Source organism: Thamnophis sirtalis, unplaced genomic scaffold (genome assembly GCF_051295495.1).
Source record: "Thamnophis sirtalis isolate CommonGarterSnake01/CBP01778 unplaced genomic scaffold, rThaSir2_p1.2 scaffold_4, whole genome shotgun sequence".
Classification (NCBI taxonomy): domain Eukaryota; kingdom Metazoa; phylum Chordata; class Lepidosauria; order Squamata; family Natricidae; genus Thamnophis; species Thamnophis sirtalis.
The window spans coordinates 81,269,996-81,297,203 of NW_028261384.1; the positions used below are offsets into that span (position 1 = coordinate 81,269,996).

Consider the following 27,208-nt stretch of genomic DNA (forward strand, 5'->3'; position numbering starts at 1 on the left):
CCGCTGCTGTCTGGTAGTAAAGCTCCCAATCTGGGAGGCCAAATACTCCTTTGATTCTAGAGTCCTATAGTAATTTTAAATTTATCCTAGCTTTTTTCCACAGCCAAATAAAATTTAAAATTATTTTATTTAGTTCCACAAAAAAGTTTTCCCCTAATTTTACTGATAACAGTTTGGAATAAAAATAAAATTTTTGGTAGGATATTCATTTTTATGGTCGCAATTCTTCTTATCAGCGATAATTGTAATTTAGCCCAATTTTCCAAGTCCTTTCGTATTTGTTGTAGTAACTTTGTCTTCTTTTATAATAGAACATTTAGCAATTAGCCAGATTCCAAGATATTTTACCTTTTTAACTATTTGCATTTCCAATACTTTAATTCCTCATTTTGCCTTTGTTTAAGATTTTTAGTAATTATTATTTTATTTTTATTTATTTTTAAGCCTGCAACTTCACCGAATTCCTCTACGTCCTGAATTAATATTTTCTGTTTCAAGGGGGGTCTTCTATTATAAAAAACATCATCTGCGAATGACTATGTTTTGTATTCTTCTTTTTAACATTTTTAATATTTTTATTTCCTCTTTTTCCCTAATCCGTGTTAGCAAAACCTCCAATGAGAGGATAAATAGAAGAGGAGATAGTGGGCATCGTTATCTGACCCCTTTATTTATGGTGCCTTTTTCTCTTAGATCTCCATTTACCATTATTTTAGCTGTCTGGTTTGAATATATTGCCTTAATCATTCTAATAATTTTTTCTTCAAATTTCATAATAGCTAATTGTGTAATAAGAAACTGCCAATTTTAATTATCAAAAGCTGTAAGTCTACCAATACTAATGCTAATTGTTTCTATGGATGTGCTTCATAGTATTCTAATATATTCGTTATAATTCTTGTATTATTTCTTAATTGTCTTTTGGGTAGGAGTCTGTTTTGATCCAAATGAATAATTTTATTTAATATTTTTTAAAGACTTTCCGCAATAATCATCATAAATATTTTATAGTCAACATTTAGCAGCGAGATTGGCCTATAGTTTTGGATCAACTGATTGTTTCTTCTTTTGGCATTAATGTTATAAATGCCTCAGTCCATGAACTTGGCATTTTCACTTGTTCTAATACTTCATTGTACAATTCTAACATGATTTCCTCAAGAGTTTCTTGAAATTTTTTATATACGTATCTCCGTGGGAATCCCATCTGGTCCTGATGATTTATTATTTTTTTCTTAATTGCCCCCTTCATCTCTGTTAAGTATTATTTTCTCATTTAGCATTTTTCTTGCTTCCTCTGAAATACTTGGTAGGTTTCTCTCTTGCAAATAATTTTGGAGTTCTTTTTCTGAGATGTTTTCCTGACTGTATAGAGTTTGAAAAAAGTTTTGGATTATACATTTTTTCTTCTGTCTTATGAAATAAATTCCCACGATCGTCCTGTAATTGTTGTATTAGCTTTTTGGGTTTTTCTTTCTTCAATTTGTGGGCCAGCCATCTACCTGGTTTATTGGCTGTTTCAAAATAGTTTTGTTTTGCCATTTTATATTACGTATCATTTTTTCTTGAAGTGTTAGATTGATTTTATATTTCACCAAATCTCTCTCTTCTTTGATTTTAGTATTTTGTGGTTCTTTCTGCAACACGGTCTCCAACTCTTAAAGCTTCTCCTGTAATAATACCATGCACATAGGCTTTTGTGGTATCCCATAGGTTTTGTAGTGTTGTTTGTTCTTTCTTGTTTTTCTTGAAGAAAATATCTAATTCCTTATCCATCATTTGTATATATGATTTTTCTTTTACAGTTCTCTGATTTAGCATCCATCTTAATTTTTTCCTCTGACCTTTCCATTTTACCATTAGTGGATTGTGATCTGTCCATGTATTTGATGAACTCTCCATATCTTCTATGTCAGTGTTTTTCAACCACTGTGCCGCGGCACACTAGTGTGCCATGACATAGTGTAAGGTGTGCCGTGGGAAAAACACTTTATATATAGTCAATATAGGCACAGAGTTAAATTTTTTTAACATTTTCTAATGGTGGTATGCCTCGTGATTTTTTTCATGAAAAAAGTGTGCCTTTGCACAAAAAAGGTTGAAAAACACTGTTCTATGTTATTGATCAATTCTGGGTTCATCCATGCCACATCTATTCGCAACCACAAATTGTGCGGATGGGAAAAGAAAGTGTACTGTCTTTTCTTTGGATTTATCTGTCTCCATGTATCCCTTAAACCTAATTCTTGCACCATTTCAAATAAGTTTAGTATAGTATAAATCTTTATTACAATCAAAAGACCAGCAATACACATTACTTTTTACTATATTAAAAAGTAGTGACATTAAATTATAATAAAAAGTATTGATGTTAAAAGTGGATAATAACATACATGTTCTCAAATTGTTCGAGTCACTCCCTGGTTTACATGGGTGAAAAGCTGATAAGTATGAGAGTAAATACATTGGTCTAGAAATTGTTACAGATATGTCCTAATAATTGGTACAAGATGACAACTATACTTCTGTAACCAATTTTTTTTCTTGTGGACATTGCAGCAACACAAACTTTTGCTACTGCATACATGGTAGCCGGGTTTGTGTCCTGGAGGAGAAAGCATACATAAAAATTGTCTGCCCTCCCTGGCAATCTCTCTAATAAGGGGAGAATATATGCAGACCTACAAACTCTGTGTAGCTCACAGTGTAATAGAACATGTGATATATTTTCAACTTCTCCTTTACCACATATACAAACACATTCTGCTATTAGTGTTCTTTTATACCTGCCCTGGAGGAGTGCTGAAGGAAGAATGTTAAATCTGTCTCTGAAGAAAGCTATTCTTTGTTTTGGGAAGATCAGGTCATTTAGATCGTGACCCGACAAAAGCGCGAACGTCATAAGCGCGCCGACAACACCGCAGCGCTAAAACCGCGATGTCAAAAGCGCGCCGACAACAGCGCGCCGACAGAAGCGCGATTTAATTTAAGGTAAGATTTACGGTTAGGTTTAGGGTTAGGTTTAGGGTTAGGTTTAGGGTTAGGTTTAGGGTTAGGTTTAGTTTAGTTTAGTTTTAGTTTTGGTTTATTTGTATGCCGCCCTTCTCCAGGAGGGACTCAGGGCGGCGAACAACTCAAAGGGGAAAGGGAACATAAACAACAGTACACATAATTAAAATACACGAAAATCACACAGCCATACCAGTCGAGAGGGGAGGGGAACTCATCAACCCCAGGCCTGCCGGCACAGCCAGGTTTTGACGGCTTTCTGGAAGGCCTGGAGAGACGTGAGGGTCCGGATCTCCGCGGGGAGTTCATTCCAAAGGGCCGGAGCTGCTACAGAGAAGGCCCTCCCCCCGGGTAGTAGCCAGATGGCATTGGCTGGTGGACGGAACCCGGAGGAGGCGGACCCTGTGTGATCTGATGGGTCTTTGGGAGGTAATTGGCAGCAGGCGGTCTCTCAAGTACCCAGGTCCAATACCATGAAGGGCTTTATAAGTTACGACTAGCACTTTGAAGCGTATCCGGAGACCGATTGGTAGCCAGTGCAGCTCGCGGAGGATAGGGTTATGTTACAGCGCGCTTCTGTCGGCGCGCTTTTGTCAGTGTGCTTTAGGGCTAATTCGTCATTCATTCGTCGCGCGGTTTTGTCACCGCGCTTTAGACACCGCGGTTTAGTCAGGCGCGCTTTTGTTGTGCGCGCATTTGTGGTGGAACCCATTTAGATATCTTAGTGATTCCCACACACCCTGTTTGATTCTGTCCCTACTGTGGAGAGGCAACCTATTTAGTAGTTCTTGGAACTCCATGTCCTTCATTCTATTGATTGCTATTTGCTTTGCTTGGTCAAAGCCTAGAGACATTAAGAATACCGGTGAGAGCCCATAAGAGCCCAGCTTGTGATCAATTTCCTGTTTCTAGGGGGAGGGGAATTTGCCAGTCGGGGGACAGTCCCTCTGGAAAGAAATGCATTTTAAGCCAATGAATGATCAGGCTCTTACTTGAATTTGAGGCATGCCTATCTGAATTCTTAACTGGGCATTTGGAGATCCTTTGGGTGCAGCTAAGATGGCTCACAGGAATTTGGTTCGTATGGTTTCTAGCAAGTCTTTCTTTACAAGGATTCCTGTTTGTGTCCCATATAGAATTTGCGCCAATGTTTTGGCTTCGAAAAGTTTTAAGGCAGCAGATACTGACTGCCCTCCGCCTGTGTAAAATAAATGTTTAATTGTGTTTGAGGACATATTGGCTGCTTGCAATGTATGATCCAGGTGTGCCTTCCATGTCCTTGCGAGTGGAAAACCACCCCAAGGTATCTAAATGTTCTAACCTGTTCCAAACTATGTCCTTCTATTTTCCAGGAGTATTGGCTTGGTCTTTTAGCAAAAACAAAAACTTTTTGATTTATCAAAGGACCAACTTGTTTTGCCTGCAATAGCCAAGGGTTGCCCTAATTGCTCTCTTCAGTCCCACAGGAATTTGTGAAATAATAGTGACATCATCAGCATATGAGAGAATTGGCACTTTGCATTGTGCTAGGTTAGGAGGATGGAAATCAGGGTTCTGTAAGAGATCGATCAGGGGATTGATAAAGAAGTTAAAGAGAGAGGGGGACAGGATGCAACCTGCCGTACCCCTTTTTGTACCCTTACTGGGCAGGTTAAACTCCCTTGGGGATTGCACCTGACTTTCAAGGTGGAATTGGCATACAATTTTTGTATAAGGAAGAGGAGGCATTTATCGATAGTGGTGAATTTTAATTTCTCCCAGAGGGTGATCCTGGATATTGAATCAAAGCCCTGCTTAAAATCAAGGAAGGCCACAAAAAGAGGATTTTTTAATACGTGTATTTTTGTACTAAATAGTGAGTATCAAGATATGATCCACCCTAGATCTTCCTTCTCTAAAACCAGCTTGTTCATCTTTGATTATCCCCTCTGAAATTAGCCAATCCTGAAGTTTATAGTTTAGGTCAGTGGTTCTTAAAGTGGGCGGTACTGCCCCCTGGGGGGGGATAACTTAGGGGGGCACTAAGAGGCAAGGGGGCGGCAGGAGGCACTAAGAGGTAAGGGAGGTGGCAGAGGAGTGCTGGAGGTGGCCCCCTCGCAGGGCGCAATTCTGCCTGGGGCTCTGTTGGCCGCCAGTCAGCTGAGCACTTCTGGCAGGGGTGAAATTCAGCCGGTTCTGACCGGTTCTCCTGAACGGTAGGACACTGTATGGGCAGTTCGGAGAACCATTAAAATGCACAACTGACTGGCTCCGCTCTCATTTCCCGACCCTCCCACTCACTCCTTTTTGTACCTCTCCTGCCTAGAGGCACAGGTGCTGCTGCTGCTCCCTGGTTCCCTCACTTATTTCAACCATACAGCCCAGCAGATTTCTGCCCATGAGTCTTCCTTTGCTTCTATTCTAGCTACCTCCCCAACGCCCCAGCCACGGTATCAATTCTTTTCCAAGCTATTTCCCTCTATCTGGGCTCTCCCTTGCAGAGCTGAGTCTAGCATTCAGTTTAAAACTTAGGGCAGGGAAGGGGGTCAACAGAGCAGCCAGGAGGGGAAAAAGGTTTTCTTTTTTTCTAAATTATTTCACTCCGTCTGGGCTCTCCCATGCAGAGCTGAGCCTAGCATTCAGTTTAAAATCCAGGGCAGGGGAGGGGGGGGCAACAGAGCAGCCAGGAGGAGGGAAAAAGTTTTTCTTTTTTGCCAATCTATTTCTTTTTTCACAAGGAGAGGAGGAGAGAGGGAGGGAGGGAGGCAGAGAGGGTGGGAGAGAAAGAGAAGGAGAGAGGAAGTCAGAAAGAGAGAGAGGAAGAAAAGGAGGAAGTTAGTAAGAAGGAAAGAGGAAAGAAGTGAGAGAGGAGAGGAGGAAGGAAGAAAGTGAGAGGGAGAAAGATGGAAAGAGAGGAGAGTAAGAAACGAGAGTGGGAAGGAGATAGGGAGAGAAAGGGGGGAAGGAGGGAGGAAGAGAGGAAAGGATAAAGAGGGAGAGAAAAGGGGAAGAGAGGGAGGAAGAGAGGTGAGAGAGAGACAACTGAATTTTACTTATGAAAAGGTGTTAATTATGTCAATGGAAGAGATAGGAAACTGCATTAGTGATATATGTCAATGCGTTGATTTGTACTAAAATGTTTAGCTTAAAGAATTTATAAGGAATCACAAATATGTAAGTTAAAAGTGTGGAAAATGTAATGTACGTGTGGATGACCCTTTGCATGAGTTGTATTGGGAAAAATAAAAAAAATGTAGCCTTCCAGACTGAATGAACATTTGAAGAAGGCACATCCTGACAAGGCAGACAAGAACCTGCTAAGTCACTTAAAACCAAACATTGGGAAACTGGTATCACTTCATCAAGCCCACCCATCACATTAAGAATTTACTGGACAGTGAAGTACTTACTAAATTTTACTGAGTTTACTAAGTTACCAGTTACTAGGGTTCTTGATAAATGACTATCAGATTTTGAAAACCTGGTATCACTGGATCATGTTCAACAATTTTGTTGAATTAACATTAACTAAAAAGGTTTTTAAATTGGATTTTGAATAAATGTGCAATTAATTGTTACAGTTTTGAATTTTACTGTTATCTTCCTTCCGTCATGCAAACCGCCCAGTCACATGACCCCAGAGCCACGCCCACCAAGCCATGCCCACAGAACGGTAGTAAAAAAATTTGAATTCCACCACTGGGTGGGGGCACTGAGGATCAGTTTGTAGCACCAAGGAGGCAGTGGACTGAAAAAGTTTGGGAACCAGTGGTTTAGGTGTTTGGCATACAGTTTACTAATAATGCTCAGAAGATTAATGGGTCTATAATTGCCTGGGTCATTTCTATTACCTTTTTTATAAATTGGTATGATAATTGCTACTCCCCAATCTCTTGGCATATGGCCTGTTTTATTTGTAAATGTAAATGGATGCTTCCAAAAATAATCAAAAAGAATGCCCACCAACTGGCATTCTTTTTGATTATTTCTGGAAGGACATTAACAGCATCAGGTGCCTTATTAGCCTTTAGGGCTCCGATCAACCGGGATATCTCTTCTGGTGTAACATTGGGCCAGTAAGGAGTTTGGTCCAAACTAGTTTGACTCTCCTTGATTACATAGTCAGGGTCTGTATATAACTCCCTAAAATATTCTTCCCAGACATGAATCGGTACCTGGTTAGTTGGGGCTAGGGGAGGTTTCCCCAATCCTCTGGTGATGTACCAAAAAAGGGATGTATTTTTTGTCCTGACATAATTAATCTATGCCAAGACCCCTTCAGAGTCACACTTTTCTTTTAGAAGGTTCTTGTGATCCTCAAAAGGGGCATTTTTACTTTTCTTGTATTCCATATTATATATCCTTTTTAGTTGCACGCAATCTCCATCGAACCATTTTTTATTCTTTGAGATCGGCCTTTTGGAGTGAGCTAGTGTTCTGTTAATGAGAACTGAATTCGAATTTAAAATTAAAGTTTCAAACCCCTCTAAGATCCTTCAAACTTATTCCTTAGTAGAGATATATGTAACTGTATGGTGTCTGGAACTAGCATCCATTTGGTAACTTCCTTAGCATTTTTCTCATTCCATTTAATTTTTACCTGGGTATTTTGACTCTCTATCCTGGGTAGGTAGGCTGTGCCTGCCCTTAGAGATTTCTAGTGTAATGTGAGAGTAAGGAGTATTGCATCATGATTGCTTTCCAGTCGCGAGTCTATCTCCATCTTCTGTAAGAACTTCAGGAGGTCATATATTATCCAGTAATCAACCGTGGATTTTCTTCCTGCTCCCCGATAAGTATATTCTGCTGGATAGTCGCCCCATGTGGACCAATTAAGGATACAAAGACCCAAACGTACAGTCATCTGTTTTACACACAAACCTGCCCGATTTGCTTTAGGGTCTTTAAATTGTCTGGAATGCAGGGATTCTCCTGTTAAAATGCTAATTAAATAAAAAAGGACCAATGGGGGTACTAAAAATTGATAAAATTAAACAAAACCGGGAAGCGCTACTGCAAACACGCTCCAGCTGCAGCTCCACCCCTCTTTCAAAAAAGGTACTCGGTAGTTGTCGTCTTTTCTTTTTATTCTTCTTTGTATTCCTATAATCTATTTTGTTGTCTGCCACCGCATTGAAATCGCCTTTTATACAGACATTTTCCCAATCTGATTCAATTATTTTCTTGTGTAATTTATTACATAATTCTTTTTTATTTATATTTGGAGCATAAATATGCGCCAGCAGAATTTTTTTTTTGATTTGTTGTTATTTCCGTCATTAAAAATCTGCCTTCTCTACCACTGAATATTTTCCTTGAATTTAACCAACCTTTTATGTATACTGCAATCCCTCTTTTCTTATTTTGTGCTAATGTCAGATGTAGCTTTTCTTATTTGGGGCGTTCTAGATTATTACCATATTTTACTTTGAGATGAACCTACTGTAGGCAGACAATATCCATATTCTGTCTTTTGAATCTTGTTAATGTTTGTTTTCGCTTGCCTGGTGAGTTGATACCATTGATGTTCAAGGATATCAGCTTTATTTTGTCTTCCATCTTATTTGTATGGTTTTGGTCCTTTCCTTGTTCTTGTCTCAGTTTGTGTTCTTGTCCTGGCTCCCTCTCTCTCCTGTCATTCAGTTTCCCTTCAGTCCCTTATATCCTGCTCCGTAAATTTTTCCTTTGATGTCTGTTCTTCTTCTTATTTTCTGCTTCCTCTCTACTATCTTGTTCGCATTCTCCTATTATATAGTGATAATAAAACTCCTATGCCTTTTCCAGCGAATTAATGTGGATTTTTTTCCCCTGCCAGGTTATTAGCATCCCCTCAGGGATAAGCCATCTAAACATCACTCTGTATTTGAGCCGTTGGGTTGATAGGAAATGGTAGTTTCTTCTCTGTTCTCTTATCTGTTTTGGTATCTGCTTTAATGTTATGGTTTTTCCTTATAGACAGAACGTTGGTCTTACCTGAACGTGTCTTTTCAGGGAAGAGAGGGAGTGGTCATGTGTGGGTATTCTCAAAGCCTGATTGGTCCGAAGACCGAGAGAAAACTTCTTAAATACTCCTTCCTTCTATTCTTGCCCAGTTTCATTGACGGCGAACAATGGTACTGAAAACAAGCACAACCAACAACAAAACCCCTAGGAACCACCATCTCTTCCCCTGAAAAGACACGTTCAGGTAAGACCAACGTTCTTTTTCCAGTGGGAGAGAGGGAGTGGTCACGTGTCGGACATACCCAAGCTTAGTCCCGGGGGGGGGGGGGCGGAAGAAACAGCAACAACTACGGCCCAAGGGGAGTATCAGCTGCCACCCTCTGTACGACCCTCCGATCAAAAGAAGCATCCGCCAAGGCGAACGCATCCAGATGATGACAGATGAAAGGCGCCGGTGACACCCAAGTAGCTGCCCAACAAACGTCCTCAAAGGGGGCCCTAGTGGCCCAAGCCGCCGTGGTCGCGGCACTCCTAGTGGAATGGGCTGTTATCCCCGATGGAACAGGATGCCCCCCTGCCCCATAGGCCTCCACGATAGCCTGTCGTAGCCAATGGTCGATGGTAGCCGAAGACACCCTGGCCCCCAACTTCCCAGGTTGGAACGAGACAAACAAAGCCTCAGACCGGTGGACCCCTGTAGTCCACTGGAGATAAATGCGCAAAGCGCAACGAACGTCTATACAGTGCCAGAGTCTCTCCCTATCACTAGATGGGCCCGGGCAAAAATCAGGCAGGACGATTTCCTGCGCCCTATGAAATGGAGTGTTCACCTTGGGAAGGAAGGTAGGGTCAAGACAAAGAACCACCCGATCCTGGTGAAAATGGCAAAGATCATCCTTGGACGAAAGAGCGCCCAGCTCTGAAATCTGCTGGGCCGAGGTAATTGCCACCAGAAACGCTACGTTAAGGGAGAAGAATCTCAGATGAATAGATCGTAGGGGCTCGAACGGAGGCCCCATCAAGGCCCTGAGAACTAGGGGAAGATCCCAAGTGGGGAACTTGTGTATAGGAGGAGGTCTGAGATTAGCCGCCCCCTTAAGAAAGTGCTTGATCATGGGGGCGTGTGAGAGATAGGAAGACCCCAACTCCCCAAGACCGAAGACAGAGCCGCCACTTGGTGGCGCAGGGTGTTGTGCGATAGGCCATCGTCCAAGCCTTTCTACAGAAAGTCCAAGACATTGGGAATAGTGGCCCTGGCAGGGGAAATGCCAAGATGGGAGCACCACCTAACCAAGGCAGCCCAGGTGGAGTTGTAAATCTGGGTCGTTAATGGGCACCTAGATGCTTATAATAATATCAATATAAATAAATATAATGGGTTTTTTACTTATTAAATTGATTACATTATAAAAATATCTAGAATATATAAGTACACACACACAAACACACACACTATATTAGTCTATATAAGTTTGCTTTCACTTACACATATGTCCACTGGGTATTATCTATATGTATCTATGAGAATATATATGTCAGAAAGTATAAAATATAAAAATGGTCTTTAAGGTATTCTATATAAAGTTCCAAGTCTAGTTTTAAACGAACAGCTATACAGTAACTAATATCTATACAGGATTTTATATAATTGTATCAGGTTACTTAAATTGCACAGATTTCTGGAAACTTAATAAGTTATTTTTCCTTGTTCTTACTGTTGTATCAGCTTCTCCTCCCTTATTGTTTCCTTCTATCTATTTAACACAGTCACTATCACAATTCTCTCACTTCCCCTGTCAGATCAAATCTACTGTCTTCTTCCTAGGCAGAAGCTTCTTACAGTTGGTTCTTTCCTTTTCTGCAATCCGCAATGTTTAGTCCCAGTCTAATCACAATCTCAGCTTGGGTTCCTTCTGCCTGTGGCAATTCTCCAGCAAGCTCAAGCTCAAGTACATTTCCTCCATTCCTTCTCTGAATATTAACTCCGTTTTCTCAAGGTTCCGCTCCCACCGCTAAAGTGCTGCTTTTTTTCCTGCCTTGGAAACTCACTCACCGTCCAAGCTATAGGTTCACACTTCCTGAGAGTCGCAGCAGTTCTTCATTCCAACTCCTCAAACTCCACCAATACTTTCAGATGTTTCTTTCTTCTCGCTTCCTTCTCCATTTAAAGGGCTGTCACGCCTCTGGATCCCGTCATAAAGGCCAGTCTCTCCAGCACCAGATTTGAGAGGTTTCTCCTACTATAACAGGGGATCACACCTCTCCCTGTATCTTCCAAGCTTCCCCTTTCTGTCGTTGGTCCCTCCGAGACCCAGCTCTGCTTTTGCAAGCCTCCTGGCAAAGAAAATTGGGCAGAAAGAACAGAGCCCTATTCTTCTGCTCTGTGCCAGTGTGATTCCACCCCGGGAGTCTCAGCAAACAGCACTCCTGATAATGTTACCTAGTTTGGGTAATGAAACATCTGCAAGAAAACAAGCAAGTTCAGAAAGCACCAAGGACCTCTAATTTATGGTTCTGTTTTTGGTAAGGTCAGTAGTGGTTTCTTTTTGCATAAAAATGCAAATATGAATTAATCAGTTATGTGTTCTCTCTACTGTCCATTACTTTGTCATTTTTTTTTCCTATTAGTGGATTGATTGTTTCTTTGACTTTTTTCTGGGGGGAGGTTTGTGTTGAAACTTTTTTCAATTGTTTTTGACATTTGTTACAAGTCTTATTATGTTTAAAGCCTAGCTTTCCTAACTTCATCTTTACAGGTTTGAGCTCTTTATTGATATTTTGCCTTAATTATGTGTCCCTCTTTCCATTTTTTGTACTTCTCCTTTTTCTTCTCTCTGTTAGTCTGAGCATTCTTTGTGATATCATGCTGTTTTCTTCTTGTTTATCTTTTTTCGTAGTATTGAACAAAGCTGGCCTTTTATAATTATATTTTTCAGGCATTCCCAAGCTTTTTGAGTTGATTTGCCCTTTAAGATTTTCATCCATAGGATCCTTCCTAAAAGCTCTAAGTTTGTTAAAATCAGCTCTTTTAAAGGCTAAAACATTGATTTATGTTCTATTGCTTGTGTCTGTTTTATATTGAATTCTAATATTACATGGTCACTCTCCCCTAAAGTTCCTACAACTTCAATTCCCTCTATTACTTCTTCTCTATTTGTAAGAATAAGGTCCAGTATAGCTGTCCCTCTAGTTGCCACCTCTACTTTTTGGATGATGAAGTTGTCAACTAGGTGATCAGAAATCTGCTTGATCTCCTATTTGTTGCAGTTTGTTTCCCAATTGATATCAGGGTAGTTTAAAGTCCCCAATACTATTGTGGTGGGTTTCCTATATACACTGGTTAACTGATTAGCAAAAAAAATAATAATCATTTTTTTCTTCTTGGTTGGGTAGTCTGTAATATGCACCTATGGCAATGTCATTCTTTTTACCTTATATGTTGACCCATATGCATTCTAGACAGCTTTCATACTTGTTGTGTGCATCATTATAATTTCTGTAATGGCAGTTATATCATAATTGCCCTTATGTACTAGTATTTCAAGTTCATCCTGTTTGTTCCTAAACTTTTTTAATAAGGTTTATTGGGTTTTTATTTTTAAACATATATCAACATCAATACATGAACAGTGTGGCCTCTGGGTATGGTTTATGTTAATACAAATAACAATAGTCAATTACTACATTAATCAAACTTATATAATCTTAATATTAATATATTTGATTATTTTAAAGAAGTTATTCAATATTTCAATGTTCCATTCTAATGTCAATGATCTTCTTGAACATACATAGTAATACCATCTTTCAACCTCTCATCTTTCCATCTTATTATTACTTATTTTTAATTTATATAGAAATTATAACTACTAATATCCCCCAAATTCTTGTTTCTACCTCTATTCTGGCTTGTAGTAAGGTCACTCTTACTAATCCTAATGTCAAGACACATATTTATGTTACTATAGAGTCCTTTATATAAAGGTATATATTCTTATTTCTACCTATTTCTAGAGTTGCAGCTCTCTGCAACATCACAAGGTGCCCCTCTTTGCTTCACCACCCCTACAGGGTGACTTTGGCTCGTTTCGGAGCCCACCAATAGAGAGAACTTAGCACGGGAGCATGGAGAGCCACCCCGCATGTCTGATCCCAACGTGATGTCAACCGGATGTCTTTGTTCCTAAACTTTGAACCTTAGTATATAGGCATCCTATATCTTCTACTTTGCATCTTGAGTTTTTTGTCTTTCTTTTTACTCCCTACCTCCTTATATGATTAGCTATCTTGTGGTTTTTGCTCAAATTTTAGACGAGAGGGCAGACCTGGCATGTATTACTGAGACATGGCTGGGCACGGAGGGAGGAGTCCCCCTCGTAGAGATGTGCCCAGACGGATTTCAGGTGCTTCATCAGCTGAGAGCCCAGGGAAGGGGTGGCGGTGTGGCTATTGTTGTCCGGGAGTCTTTAGCACCTCGTAGGATCCCTGCTCCGGAGCTTGTCGGGTGTGAGTCCCTACTGGTGAAGCTGGACCTCAAGGGTCAAGTGGGTCTGCTGATAACGTACCTGCCTCCCAACTGCGTTGCAGCAGCCCTCCCCTCGCTCCTCGAGTCGGTAGCCGAGCTGGCAATTGAGTTCCCTAGACTTATGGTTCTGGGGGACTTCAATTTGCCTTCGCTCGGTGAACACTCTGATGGAGCGCAGGAGTTCATGGCCTCCATGACAGCCATGGGCTTGACCCAAGTAATTCGAGGCCCAACCCACTCAGCGGGTCACACGCTCGACCTCGTTTTCCTCTCGGAGCAGTGGATTTGTGATCTTGGTCTGAGGGGTAATGAGATCATACCCCTGTCGTGGTCAGACCACTGCCTACTGAGGCTAGACTTCCGGAGGCCAAACCCCCACCGTAGGGAGGAGGAACCGACCAGGTGGTTCCGCCCCAGGCGACTTATGGACCCTCTAAGGTTCCAGACGGACCTTGGGGATATTCCTGATACTCTCGCCCACAGTTCGGCGGAGAGTCTTGTTGCTGCCTGGCACTCGGCAGCATCGGAGTCTCTTGACCGGATTGCGCCACTACGGCCCCTCCGGGTCGGCGGATCCCGGAGGCCTCCTTGGTTCACCGAGGAGCTCCGGGAGATGAAGCGCCGGAGGAGACGCCTAGAGCACGTGTGGAGGTCCGATAGGTCCGAATCGAACCGAGCACTTCTGACAGCATGCACCAAGGAATACATCCGGGCACTAAGGACAACTAAAAGAACACACATTGCCACCTTGGTTGCGTCCGCCGAGTCCCGCCCAGCCGCCCTGTTTAGGATAACCCGCTCCCTCCTAAATAGGAGGGAGGCAGGGGACCCCTTACAGGGTAAGGCTGAGGAGTATGTCCAGTTCTTGGCGGACAAAGTTGCTCGGTTTCGGTCGGACTTGGACTCCACTCCCGCAGATCCAGCCAAGACACAGGGGAATAACTTGGCAGACCATCTCTGGGTTGATTTTCAGGATGTTGCCTCCGGGGATGTGGACAAGGCTATGCGAGCTGTGAGCGCCTCCACCTGTATACTGGACCCGTGTCCCTCCTGGCTGGTTGCCAACAGCAGTGAGGTGACACGAGGCTGGATCCAGGCGGTTGTTACCGCCTCCCTTCGGGAGGGGCACTTCCCCGCCGCACTCAAAGCGGCGGTGGTGAGACCCCTCCTGAAGAAACCATCCTTGGATCCAGCCGTTCTTAATAACTATCGTCCAGTCTCCAACCTTCCCTTTGTTGGGAAGGTTGTTGAGAAGGTGGTGGCCTTCCAGCTTCAGCGTACCTTGGAGGAAGCTTGCTATCTTGACCCCTTCCAGTCCGGCTTCAGGTCCGGTTACAGCACAGAAACCGCTTTGGTCGCATTGACCGATGATCTCTGGAGAGCCAGAGATGGAGGCCATGCGTCCATCCTGGTTCTCCTTGACCTCTCAGCGGCTTTCGATACCATCGACCATGGTATCCTTCTGCGAGGCACTGTCTTGCAGTGGTTCTCCTCCTACCTCTCGGACAGGTCGCAGTCGGTGTTGGTGGGGGGGCGGAGATCGTCCCCGAGGCCCCTAACTTATGGGGTGCCGCAGGGCTCGGTCTTATCCCCCTACTATTCAACATATACATGAAACCGCTGGGTGAGATCATTCGGAGGCACGGGATAAAATACCATCAATACGCGGACGATACACAGTTGTATCTGTCCACCCCGTGCCAACTCAATGAAGCGGTGGACGTGATGAACCGGGGTTTTGAGGCCGTTAAGGACTGGATGAGAGCTAACAAACTGGTACTCAACCCGGACAAGACCGAGTGGCTGTTGTGCTTCCCTCCCAACAATTTGGCCAACGTTCCATCACTCAGGCTGGGGGGGTCAAAATTTATACCCCTCAGACAGGGTCCGCAACTTGGGAGTCCTCCTGGACCCACAGCTGACTTTTGACCATCATTTGTCAGCTGTGACCAGGGGGGCATTTGCCCAGGTTCGCCTGGTACGCCAGTTGCAGCCCTACCTGAATCGGGAGGCCCTCACAACAGTCACTCGAGCCCTTGTGATCTCTAGGCTGGAATACTGCAATGTGCTCTACATGGGGCTGCCCTTGAAGAGCATCCGGTGACTTCAGCTAGTCCAGAATGCGGCCGTGCGAGTGATCGTGGGCGCACCACGGTTCGCCCACATAACACCGATCCTCCGTGAGCTGCGCTGGCTACCTGTTGATCTCCGGGTGCGCTTCAAGGTGCTACTCACCATTCATAAAGCTCTCCATGGTAGTGGATCTGACTATTTGAGAGACCGCCTTCTGCCAATTACCTCCCTTCGTCCCATCAGATCGCATAGAGTAGGCCTCCTCCGAATTCCATCCGCCAGTCAGTGCCGACTGGCGACTACGCGGAGAAGAGCCTTCTCGGTTGCAGCTCCGACGCTTTGGAACGATCTCCCCGTGGAGATTCGTACCCTCACCACCGTCCAGGCCTTCCGCACAGCCCTCAAGATCTGGCTATCCCGTCAGGCCTGGGGATAAGACCTGTACTTGCCCCACCCGAATGTTGAATGAATGTTGTGTTTTATCGGTTTATTTTTTTTTTATTCACACTTTTTTTCTTTCTTTCTTGTGTTTTGTCCTACACTCCCTTCCCATTAATTGTAAGCCGCCCTGAGTCCCCTCAGGGAAAAGGGCGGCCTATAAATTTAAATAAAATAAAAAATGAAATGAAATGAAATTTAGGTTCTAAAGGTTGGTCACCCTTATCCCTCAATTTTAGTTTAAAGTAGGGTGGACAAAAATATCATTTAAAAATAAAAAATAAATCAGATTTTATTTATTTTTATCAAATTTATTTTAATAAAATACTTTTGGAGTAAAAATCTATCTAAAGATAATTTTCTCTTTAACATAAATTAATAATTTAGTTTATTCAGCATAAAATGGAGTTTAGTTGTGTAGTATAAGGCTGTATATTCTGCAATATTTACATTTTTGGTAAACTCATTTAATGAATCCTAGCTCTGAAAGCTAAATAGGAAACCTTAATTTTGTTTTCAAATAATAATATTAAAGATTCTAACTAAAAGCAAGAATGAGTCCTTACATTTAAAGAGCATCTGTCATTTCAGATCCATCATGGCAGCCCGTTAGCGGGGATCCAGTCACCTGCTGCCTGCCGCGTCCCTTACCTTGTTGTGTCACTGTCCTTCACCAGCCATCCCATTAAATTGAATGGGACTATCGGTGACTCAACAGTGGCTGAGAGGAGGAACCACTGCGGGACAGAGATGACTGTTGCTCTTTAAAAAATATGATTTAAAAAGAGTTCATTTAAATCAAACCTTTGATTTAAATCATGATTTAAATCAACTTGATTTAAATCAAATCCACCTTGGTTTAAAACCCTTCTGATAATATGAGCCAGACTTTTTCTGAATATATTCTTTCCAGTTCCTGTGAGATGCTGTCTATCCCTTGACAAGAGCTCTTCATGTTGGTAATTAAGATCCTAATCTTAAGAAACCAACGTTCTCGACAACACCATTTTTAAGCCAATGGTTCATTCTAAAATCCATTGTTCCCTCACTGAATGTTGGTCTTTTACTGGAAGTATAGCTGAAAACATCATTTGTGCTCTTAATTCTTTGACTATCTTCTCTAACTGTTCATAATCTTATTATAGTTTTCAGATTCATTGTTGTACCATTCATTCCCACGTTTCTACACTTCTAAAGGGATAGTAATCTGTAGGGTTTCTTTTAGTAAGGTTCTTAGTTACATCTTTTGATTTTTGCTCCAAGGAGATAACATATCTCCCTAGATTGATTGTCTGGTCTGCGGACTATGGTTTCTTTTCCCTTTGAATCTCTTGCCACTAATACTTGCTTTTTTTCCCTAGGAAAGTCTGGGATACTTTTTCCTTTTTGTTGAAATATCATCATTTCTGAAGCTTCATGACTTTAAGATGGCAAGGGGGGAGAAATTGGTCTATCCAAGACCAAATAAAGAAGATGGACATTACTGTGGAAGGGACTTTTATTAACTTTAATTGATTCTCCTGAATTTCTTTGCTTTTAAAATAAAGACTGCCTAAATGATGTTTTGATTCTGTGGTGGGGAGGGGGAGAAGTAATTCTAATTTTACTTACTTCTGTTTGACAAGCCAGGAGGGCTATTAAACAAAGAAGCACTTGTTTCAGGTATATTTTGTAGCTTACATTGCAGTAGCGTTGTTTGACCACATAAGGGAGCCAAAAGATTGTAATATTATCAATTCTTACTAACTCTCCAGTTACATTATTTTATATACTAAACCCATTGGATTTAATGTTTAAAATATGCAAGTTCAAAGTTTAAAATTTTAAACTTCGGTTACATTTTAGAGAAATGATCAGTCATAAGAAAACTGAAAGAATATCAGGAGATGCAGAATCTCGAAGATCTTTTTTGAATGTATATACAGCTAAATCACATAGACTAATTCAAGGAATGGGAACAAAACTTGAATCAAAATTTGACGTACTTTCAAAAAAAGTGATGAAATTTCAAAGAAACTTCACAAGGAGATATAACATTTGACTGGAGATATTAAACAGGATATGATGGAGCATAAATTGAAGAAGAACAATCTCCAGCATGAAGCTGATTTGGATGAAAGATCTCTTTTAGAATTATAATTTAAGCAACTCCAATTAAGATTTTGAAAAGTTCCTGAATTCTCTGGAGAGGATATTAGACCAAGGATAATTAAAAGCTTGGCCAGGTTAATTAATTGAGAAGACCCTCGACCTTGAAACAGGCAAAATGTATTAAGTAAATTCCAGATTTGCAACTATAAGAAAACTACCAAGGGGTGTTTTAATCCATTTTGTAAGAAGAACGAGAGATGTTTTAAATTGTCATTTTAAATCTAAAGTAAAAATGAAAAAGTGGATATAATTGTTTTGAAAGAAATCCGTCAGAATTTGAGAAAAAGGAAAACTTATTCCTTCCTCAACGATAACCTGAAGAAGAGAAAAATTCCCTTCCATTGGGACATACTTGAAGGACTGATATTCACTCATCAAAGAGCAAAGATTTAGACCCAATTCTATAGAAAAAGCCAAGGACTTCTTGATTAAATAAACTAATTTTGGTTCCAGATGAGGAAATTTGGGCAGACAAGTAGCAAGATGTAAATAACCCTCAAAAAGTTGATACTAAAGAAGATGTGGCTGAAATGTCTGTACAGGAACTTACTATTTTATCCAAGGTTCAAGATTAAGTTCATAGCATGGAATATTAATGGGGCAAATGCCCCATCTAAACATAAAAATACTTAATTACTTAAGGAAATTTAATGCTGATATAATTTGCTTTCAAGAAACACATATTAAGAAACAAGACAAGAAGTATTTAATAAATAAAATATTAGGGAAGTGATTTATATATGCTGGAGTTAATGGAGTTGTTATAAACCCTTATTTAAACCTAAATTACTTTTGTTAGATGAACGTGGTAGATTTGTAGCAGTGGAAATTGAACTGAATGGCATAAAATCAATACAAGTAATCCTCGACTTACAACACTTCATTTAGTGACCATTCAAAGTTACAACGGCATTGAAAAAATGGCTTATGAGCATTTTTCACACTTACAACCATTGTAGCATCCCTGAAGTCATGTCATCAACCCTAAACCTAACCCTAAACCTAACCCTTAACTTAACCCTAAATCTAACCCTAAACCTAACCGTTAACGTAACGAAAAACCTAACGCTAACCCTTAACCTAACGCTAAACCTAACGCTAACGCTCTAAACCTGACCCTAACCCTTAACCTAACCCTAACCCTAACCCTTAACCTAACCCTTACCTTTATGTGAATCGGCTTGCTTTAATTTTAATTTAATTTAATTTTTTAATTTTTTTCGTCGCGCTGTGATGACGTCACATGCGCGCTTTCGTCGAGCGCGATTTTGTCCTCCGCGCTTTTGACGGGTCACGATCCTGTATTAGTGTGATTTTTGTTGCACCACCATTTCTGGGAAGTGTAACAATTAGCTTGCCTTTTCTTCATTTATACATTGTCTGCCTGATTGCGGATTAAAGGAGGCCAAAGATTTTGGCTGTGATTTGTAACCATTTCAAGCATTAAAATGAATTATATGGCTGGCTAATTCATAACTGTGATTCTATCTAGTGTACAAAAACAGAAAAAATAGAGTTATGCCTCCAAGCTAATATCTTAGCCCCAATGGAGTTAGTAAAGTCTCAGAATGGCATCAAGTGACAGGGCAGGTACCACAACAAAAAAAAGCACAATGATAATCAAATCATTATTTTTCTGAATTGGGATATCTCTTTTGATTGGGACATAATTTATTTCCCCATGAATTCGTTGTCAAATGACAACTAGTGTTTTTTGTAGTGCAATACCAGTACAATACTAATGCAATATTTGGTTTTCAATTGAATGGTATAGAATGTGAAGGATGTGTGTTTGTGTTTTATTTTTATAGTTATAACGTACACTGAAGATGGCATTTAATTTCGTGGTATGAGGTGCAATGACAATAAAGTAAACTTAACTTGTATGTGTGTATGCATATGTTTGAGGGGGATGGTCCCTATATTCTTTTTAAAATATAATTTTATTGAAAAATTTAAAAACAAGAGGAAAGATAAACTAAATCAGAGTTTGAAAGCAAAAAGAAAAACATATGAGAATTCTAAAGGGTAAAAAAGAAGAAAAAATGATAGACTAGAAAATATAAAGTGACTTCCAATTTTCCTTTCAAGCAGTTATGAGAACAATTGTACATTTACCTCTTTCTCTAAAGTTACCTCATGACTCTCTTATTTCTATAATCTAGCCTATTTGTCAAAACTATAGATTAAGCTCATTTTTCTGTTTTACACAAGAAGTCCATAAAGGATGAAGAAGTTTCCTATAATCAAAGTCACATCTTATTGTCATTTCATTTGATTGGAACATTTGGTTCAACTTACTGAGAGCTATTTATCCTAAGGTTAACGATGTTTTTTTTTTTTAATATATAAACACAGAATATTGGCTCAATGTGTTCTGTACACACAGGACATAGATCACTATTTTCAGTGCTCTTTACTTAACTAGAATATTCTGATCCATATAGGAAACACTATGATTTTTAATCATCGATCCTAGAATCTGTTTAATAAGGGTTGGTTGCACTCATGTTGTTATTTCAAGAACATTTGAAACATTAACTCTAATGGATTTGATTGTCCCTTTATTGCCGTATCGTGGACTGAAATCAGTTAGTCTGCTAATATTTATTCATTCTCAATTATGTAAGAACAATCACTGAGTGTTAGATGCCTCTATTCCAGTGTTTCCCAACCTTGGCAACTTGAAGATGTCCGGACTTCAACTCCCAGAATTCCCCAGCCAGCGAATGCTGGCTGGGGAATTCTGGGAGTTGAAGTCCGGACAGCTTCAAGTTGTCAAGGTTGGGAAACGCTGCTCTATTCTTCTTCTTTTGCATTGCTACTTTTGGAATCTATCAAGAAATGCCATCAAGAACTGAAGCATGGCGGTTGATAAAAAATATGCAATATTGGAAGGAGAAATGTATAATAAATTTGCAAGAATGGACTGATGGCACATTGTCATTATTTGATTTTGTTTCAATAAAAGGAAAAGGACTTTTGAGCAATAAACTCAAAACTATCCAAAAATATATTATATTCTTTAAGTTCTCCTGGACAAATATTTACGGACAGTAAAATAAAATATAAAAGCTAAGGTGAGCATATACCCTTATTTCCCTGAAAATAAGACCTCCCTGGATAATAAGCCCAATCGGGCTTTTGATCGCATACACTATAATAGGCCCTCCCTGAAAATATTGCAACATAGCAGCAGCCATGAGGTGACCATGCTCACCGCCTTCTGCACCTCAAAAATAGTATCTCCCTGAAAATAAGCCAACTGCTCATTTCGGGGGGGGGGGGGGAAGAAAGAAAATAAGACCCTGTCTTATTTTTGGGAAAACACAGTAGATTCTGCATTGTTAATATACTCCTCACTTTTATAAGATATTAATATCACCATGAAAACTAGAGGAGTATAAAAATGAGAATATAAAATAAAATAAAGCCTGTGAATTTAAATTTACATCATAGGTTAACAAGCAGTTATGGGAGACAGATTAGAATGAGTAAGTGATTTGCTATGCCGAATATTTGCTTTTATATTCAATCTTCAGCTGAATCAAATATCCTTTTCTGGATTCCTGGTATCATTTGAAATTTAGGAGAATCAAATTTCAATAATATAAACTATGGATTTTTCTCAGGTGGATGTTTATGATTCTTCCTGAACTTCTCAAAGAATTTTCTAACAAGTTGTAATTAAATGTATTTATATTCCAACTCTTCCTGACATTTCAGCAACATAAAAACTGTAATTAAAAATGCTGAAGAACTTACAAATATAAAATTAATCTTTTATGCAGTCATCTTCAATAGGCAAACCTCCTTCCTGCACAAAATGAAGATTACTGAATCAAACTAAACTTTCTAGTTGAAGTAGGAAACTTGTTTGAACAAAATAATTGTTTGTTTGACAGGAGCATTAAAATAAACTGACAGATAAGTCATATTGTGTTTAGATACTGTACTCTAATCAATATATCATCAGCAAAACAGATCAAGAACTTTGGTAACAGTAAAGTTCAGAGAAACAGGTGAAATATATTTAGCTGCTGTTGTGGTGGGAACTGTAATTTGCTCATTCTTCAAACAGAGAGGCGCCTACCCTATGTGTTTTGTCATGTCGACCCTAGCTGTTGGAATATTGACCTCAAATAAAGGCACATTTAAGGTAAACAAATATTCTTAGTAATAGTTGTTAATATCTTTAAATCAATCTCCTGCTGAATATGTTTGAGTTCATAATATAGCAGATCATTCTAAGCCTGGAATATGTGACATCTCCAAATGCCCTGAAAAAACAACAGTTTAACAGAACAGAAGCAAAGTTAAGCATTATTTATTTTTCTTCCCTTCTTTTTTCAAATTAACAAGTCTAGGTGATAGAGAGACCAACTCTCAGGCAGATCAAAATTGTTAGCACATTACCCAATTACCCATTTTGCCACATCCCCTTTGAGGTCCTTCTGATCGAGAATTGCCAACTGACTCAGTTTTGGAGACAAGTAGTATCTAAAGGTGAGTCATGAAGAACCTTTATAACTTCTTGGGCACTATCTTGGAATATGCATATATCCCCTCCTCCCAAGTGTAAGATCTGAAAAAATTGATTGTATTATCAATGGAACCAAGCAAAATCAATAGAAAAATGTACATTTGTAAATAAAGTATAAGTACAATCTATTCTTTACTTACAGAAAAAGATTGTATAACCAGATTGTGAAAGTTGATTGCATCCAAACTTCGCAAAAAAATTGCAAAAAATCACATGCAAAAATACAAAAGCAAGGTTTTACTAGAGATTTTATTAAAGGGTAAATCTGTCTTAACATTATCTGCCTGGATGTTTTCAAGATCAGTGTTTTACCGGTATTAAAAAAATTGGTGGAAAAAAAGCAAGTTCTTTTAAAATCGTAGTTCTAATTTTGGAACCAAAACAACTAATTAAAATTGCATTATAAGTATTCTATTTATTTTCGTCTTCAGAAAACTGTACCTAATCTTGCTTACATTAAATAACGTTAGCAATACATTTATTCAATGGTACCCAACTTTGTTCATTGAGGCTTACTCCTAGATACTGAGATTTTGTGATTTCTGAGAGATTTACTGTTGAGACCAGTAAATAAAGAAATCTGCTTCTATCTATAAACATTCTAAGCATGGCCTAAAGCAAATGATAATGGAGAGAGGATTTCAAAGTGCTTCTCTGAAACGTTTTTTTTCTTCTAAATAAACACAAATATATATGCATGTAAGTTACCAGGCTTCTGTGCATAAAGGCCTTCTCAGATTTCCCCTTCCTTTCTCCTCGATGCTGCCGATATCCTCTTCTTGGTTTAGGTAAAAGGAAGCAAAGATGTTAGCCTGACAAAAAAAAAAACCGGCCCAGCAATTTACATGCACATTAGCGGTCGTAGATTTAAAAATAAAGGGACGCAAGCTGGATCCAAACAGAATGTTGGTCTTGTAGTGGTTGTTATCACTACTTCCGAAAAAAACAATAATGAGACAGAAAGAAAAATATATATTCTGCAATTGTAACGCCAGCGTCTTAGATTTGAAAGACAATAGCAATTTTTAGTTAATAATGCACCACCATTACCGGCCTTTATTTTCTGCTCCCGCTTCGAAACTGGGGTGGAAGGCTAGACCTCTTTGTCCCTCCCACAGTCACACTATTAGCCCCGCTTTCCTGCTCTTCTCAAATTCCGACACGGTGGGATAGCGTAGGGAAGACCGACTGTTTAGCAAAAATCTGCAATTCCCTACGCACTAAATCCAAGTGTATATGATTATGAGCAAAAAGAACGCGATTTGCTTCCTTTTCCCTATTAATTTGATTACACCACTATCCTTCGTTAGAACAATAAAACATAAATGTGTAATGCCGTTCCCTCTCCTGGTTATCCAGTTAGGGTTTTCCGTCTAACTGATGATAATTATTCCGACAAAAGTAGGAAGAGCCAACTTGCGCGTGCGCAACAGTCTTTCGGTAACTGGCGGACGGCAGCCTATGGGATGTTTTTGAAGCAGAGCCGGCGCGATTTAGATTTACAATCAGGACCTTCGTTTACGTTCGTCCCGTTGTCTGCGGTTCATCGAAGGGGTTGAAGGACTTGGATAGAGACCGTCCTACTCCCCTCAGCTGTCACTCTTTCTCCCGTGCTCTCTGAGGTTGGTTGTTTCCTTGCAAATGTTGCGTTACCAGATTAGGTAATTTTAACTACTGAGTGCTGACGATAATATCTGTAACAAAACATTTGCAAGCAACCAGCCAACTCATAGAGAGTCAAGGACTGCACAATTCAAGCCGAGTTAATATTCCCTTCTATTAATCTTTCCCCCGTAGTGCAGATTCAGACAAGAATTATTGTGAGTTTAAAAACTGACTTTCAGAAATGACACACTTCTAAAGATGAAAACTTTATTTAGCTAACATTAAAAAACAAATCTCTCCCAATAGAATAGAACAGAATGGAATTCTTTATTGGGCAAATGTGATTACATAAAAGAGAAAAAAAGAAAAAAGGGGAAAATATATTCATCAAGAATCCTAAAATACAACACTTAGTCATAGAAACAAACAACAATATAAATCGAAAAAATGCAAGCAACATGGTTATAGTCATAAATGGGAGGAGATAGGTAATAGGAAGGATGAGAATAATAGTAATAAAGTTTTAGTACCGTTTCCCTGAAAATAATACCACCTAGGATAATAAGCCCAAACGAGCTTTTGAGCGCATGCACTAAAATAAGCCCTCCCCTGAAAATAAGCCCTTCCCAAAAATATTGTAAGAGAGCAGTAGCAATGAGGTGACCATGCTTGCCATCTCCTGCACCTCAAAAATAATAAGACATCCCTGAAAATATGGCTATTTCAGGGGTCAAACAACAATAAGTCCCTGTTTTATTTTCAGGGAAACACGCTAAATAGTTTGACAATGTGGGAATTAGTTGTTTAGCAGTGATGGCATTCGGGGGAAAACTGTCCTTGTGACTAGTTGTTCTGGTGTGCAGTGTCCTATTTTGAGGGTAGAAGTTGAAACAATTTATGTCCAGGATGTGAGAAGTCTGTAGCAGCAATTGTAGCAGCAATTGTTACATTTTATGATAATTGGTATATGTGTAAACACCATATTTTCAGACGGAGGACTAGTTTGTCCATATACTAATATAGCAAGCTTGAATGTCCTACTTTACTAATCAAGATATTTGGTTTGTTTGTTTTTTTAAAAATCATTTAAAATGTATTACTGTATAATTGGGAATTTGGATTGTCAAAACATTTAAAAGAAGTGCACTGCAACATGCTTTAAAAAGAATGAAACACCTGTTCTTGACTTGCTAAAGCAGCTGTGATTTTTGCAAGCTTTATATGTCAATTTCAAAAACTGTCCCTTGTTATTTGTCTGTTTCTTCATGCACATATTCTTTGATAACTAAGGACACGAATGATTTTGTTTCTAGTAGAAGTTTCCTTTCTCTCATTAAATTATATTATTGGTACGTGTACTTTTTATTGCTTACTGAAGCCCACTTTAAAAAAAATCATTAAAATCAAATTACATGTATATTTGATATTACATGTTTTGACAGCAATAAGAATTGTATTGGCACAATACTGGAAAAATAGGGAAACACCTACAGAAGAAGATATAATAAAAAATATTTGACTATGCAGAAATGGATAGATTAACACTGAAGATAAAAGAAAAAGAAGAGACAGAGTATTTTCAAACTTGGGACTTGTTTTATTAATAGTTGGATAATAGAGATAGAAACTAGGATGTTAAAAAGTGTTACTATGTAAGCAAATTGATTCAGACAGTACCATATTCAGCATGTAAAGAGAAAATATATAAATAAATTGGGGGGAAACCCCATTAAAAGTGTGCTGCCAGATTGGGCCAAAATTTTATTACAGCATTCTCCTTTGCATAGCAAATGTTTCTGAGAAGTTCTTCCAATGATATAAGGATGAAACTTTTCATTTTTTCCCTAGCAACTGTGATCCACCCCACCCTTCTAGTAACAGATTAAAAGTAATATAGTGGCACTGTACTACAAAGCTAGATTTGGGAGAGGGGAGTACCTTGACTTCTAGCAATTGACTGGACATGTTTTTCAGTTTTCTTGTTGGAAGACATGTCCATCTGGGTTCAGAAAATGGAAATGGCTTGGAAAGATGGTTTAATAGTGGACAGGACCACATGGTTTAAGATCCACCACATTGGTGAGAGAGGGAGATATATTTATTTTAAATAAAAATATTTTTATTAAACAGTTTTTAAAAAGAAAAAAATGACAATTTCCTTCTGTACAACATTTCCACATCGGTATACATCCATTATATATGCCTTTCTCCCTCCTTATTACAATTTCTCTTTATCTATACATATGATACTAATATATACATTCCTTAAATTAAAACCCCATTGTGTATCATTTCCATTTATACATATTTCATCTCTACATATACATTGCTAATGTCTAATTCCTATGTCTTCTCCATTTAGTATTTTCTTAAGCTTTACACCTATCCTCTAACCATTTGTGCCACTCGTTCCATACCATATAATATTCCTTATCTTTTATTTCTTTTGTGAGTCTGTCCATCTTTGCACACTCTAAAACTTTCCTTATCACATTTTTCTCTGTGGTATGTTATTGTTCTTCCAATTTTGTGCATATATTATTCTAGCCATTATGATGTGTAAAATTAAATACTGTATTTTTTATCATATTTCCTTGGAAGTATTCCCAATAAAAATAATTCTGGTTTCATATCTATTTGCTGTTTAGTTATTTCTTCGAGCCATCTTCTTATACTATTCCAATATTGTTTAGCTTTTGAGCATAACCATCACATGTGGTAATATGTTCCCTGATTTTGTCTACATTTCCAACAATCTGGTGGTATATTTGGGTACATTTTAGCCAGTCATGCTGGTGAAAGGTGCCATCTATAGAACATTTTATACATATTTTCCTTACAGGCTACTGCCATTGTCAATTTATAATTTTCATTCCAGATTTTTTGAGAGAGATAGATTTATACCCTCTCTTGAGCCCTGCCTTGGAGCTTCCTGTTCCTGT

General features: G+C 39.3%; 1 protein-coding gene across 2 annotated transcripts in view; it reads right to left on the reverse strand.

The window, feature by feature from the left end:
- MSANTD3 (Myb/SANT DNA binding domain containing 3) overlaps positions 1–24,439 on the reverse strand; it is a 36,561-nt gene extending 12,122 nt beyond the window's left edge. The window contains exon 1 of one of the 2 annotated variants that reach the window (XM_014052420.2): positions 23,370–24,439. The gene's annotated coding sequence lies outside the window, so the exon portion shown is untranslated. Of the gene's footprint in view, positions 1–10,984; positions 11,154–23,369 lie in introns of those variants that run through there. The other variant, XM_087713178.1, reaches the window with a different exon arrangement.
- Between the last annotated feature and the right edge of the window lie 2,769 nt (positions 24,440–27,208).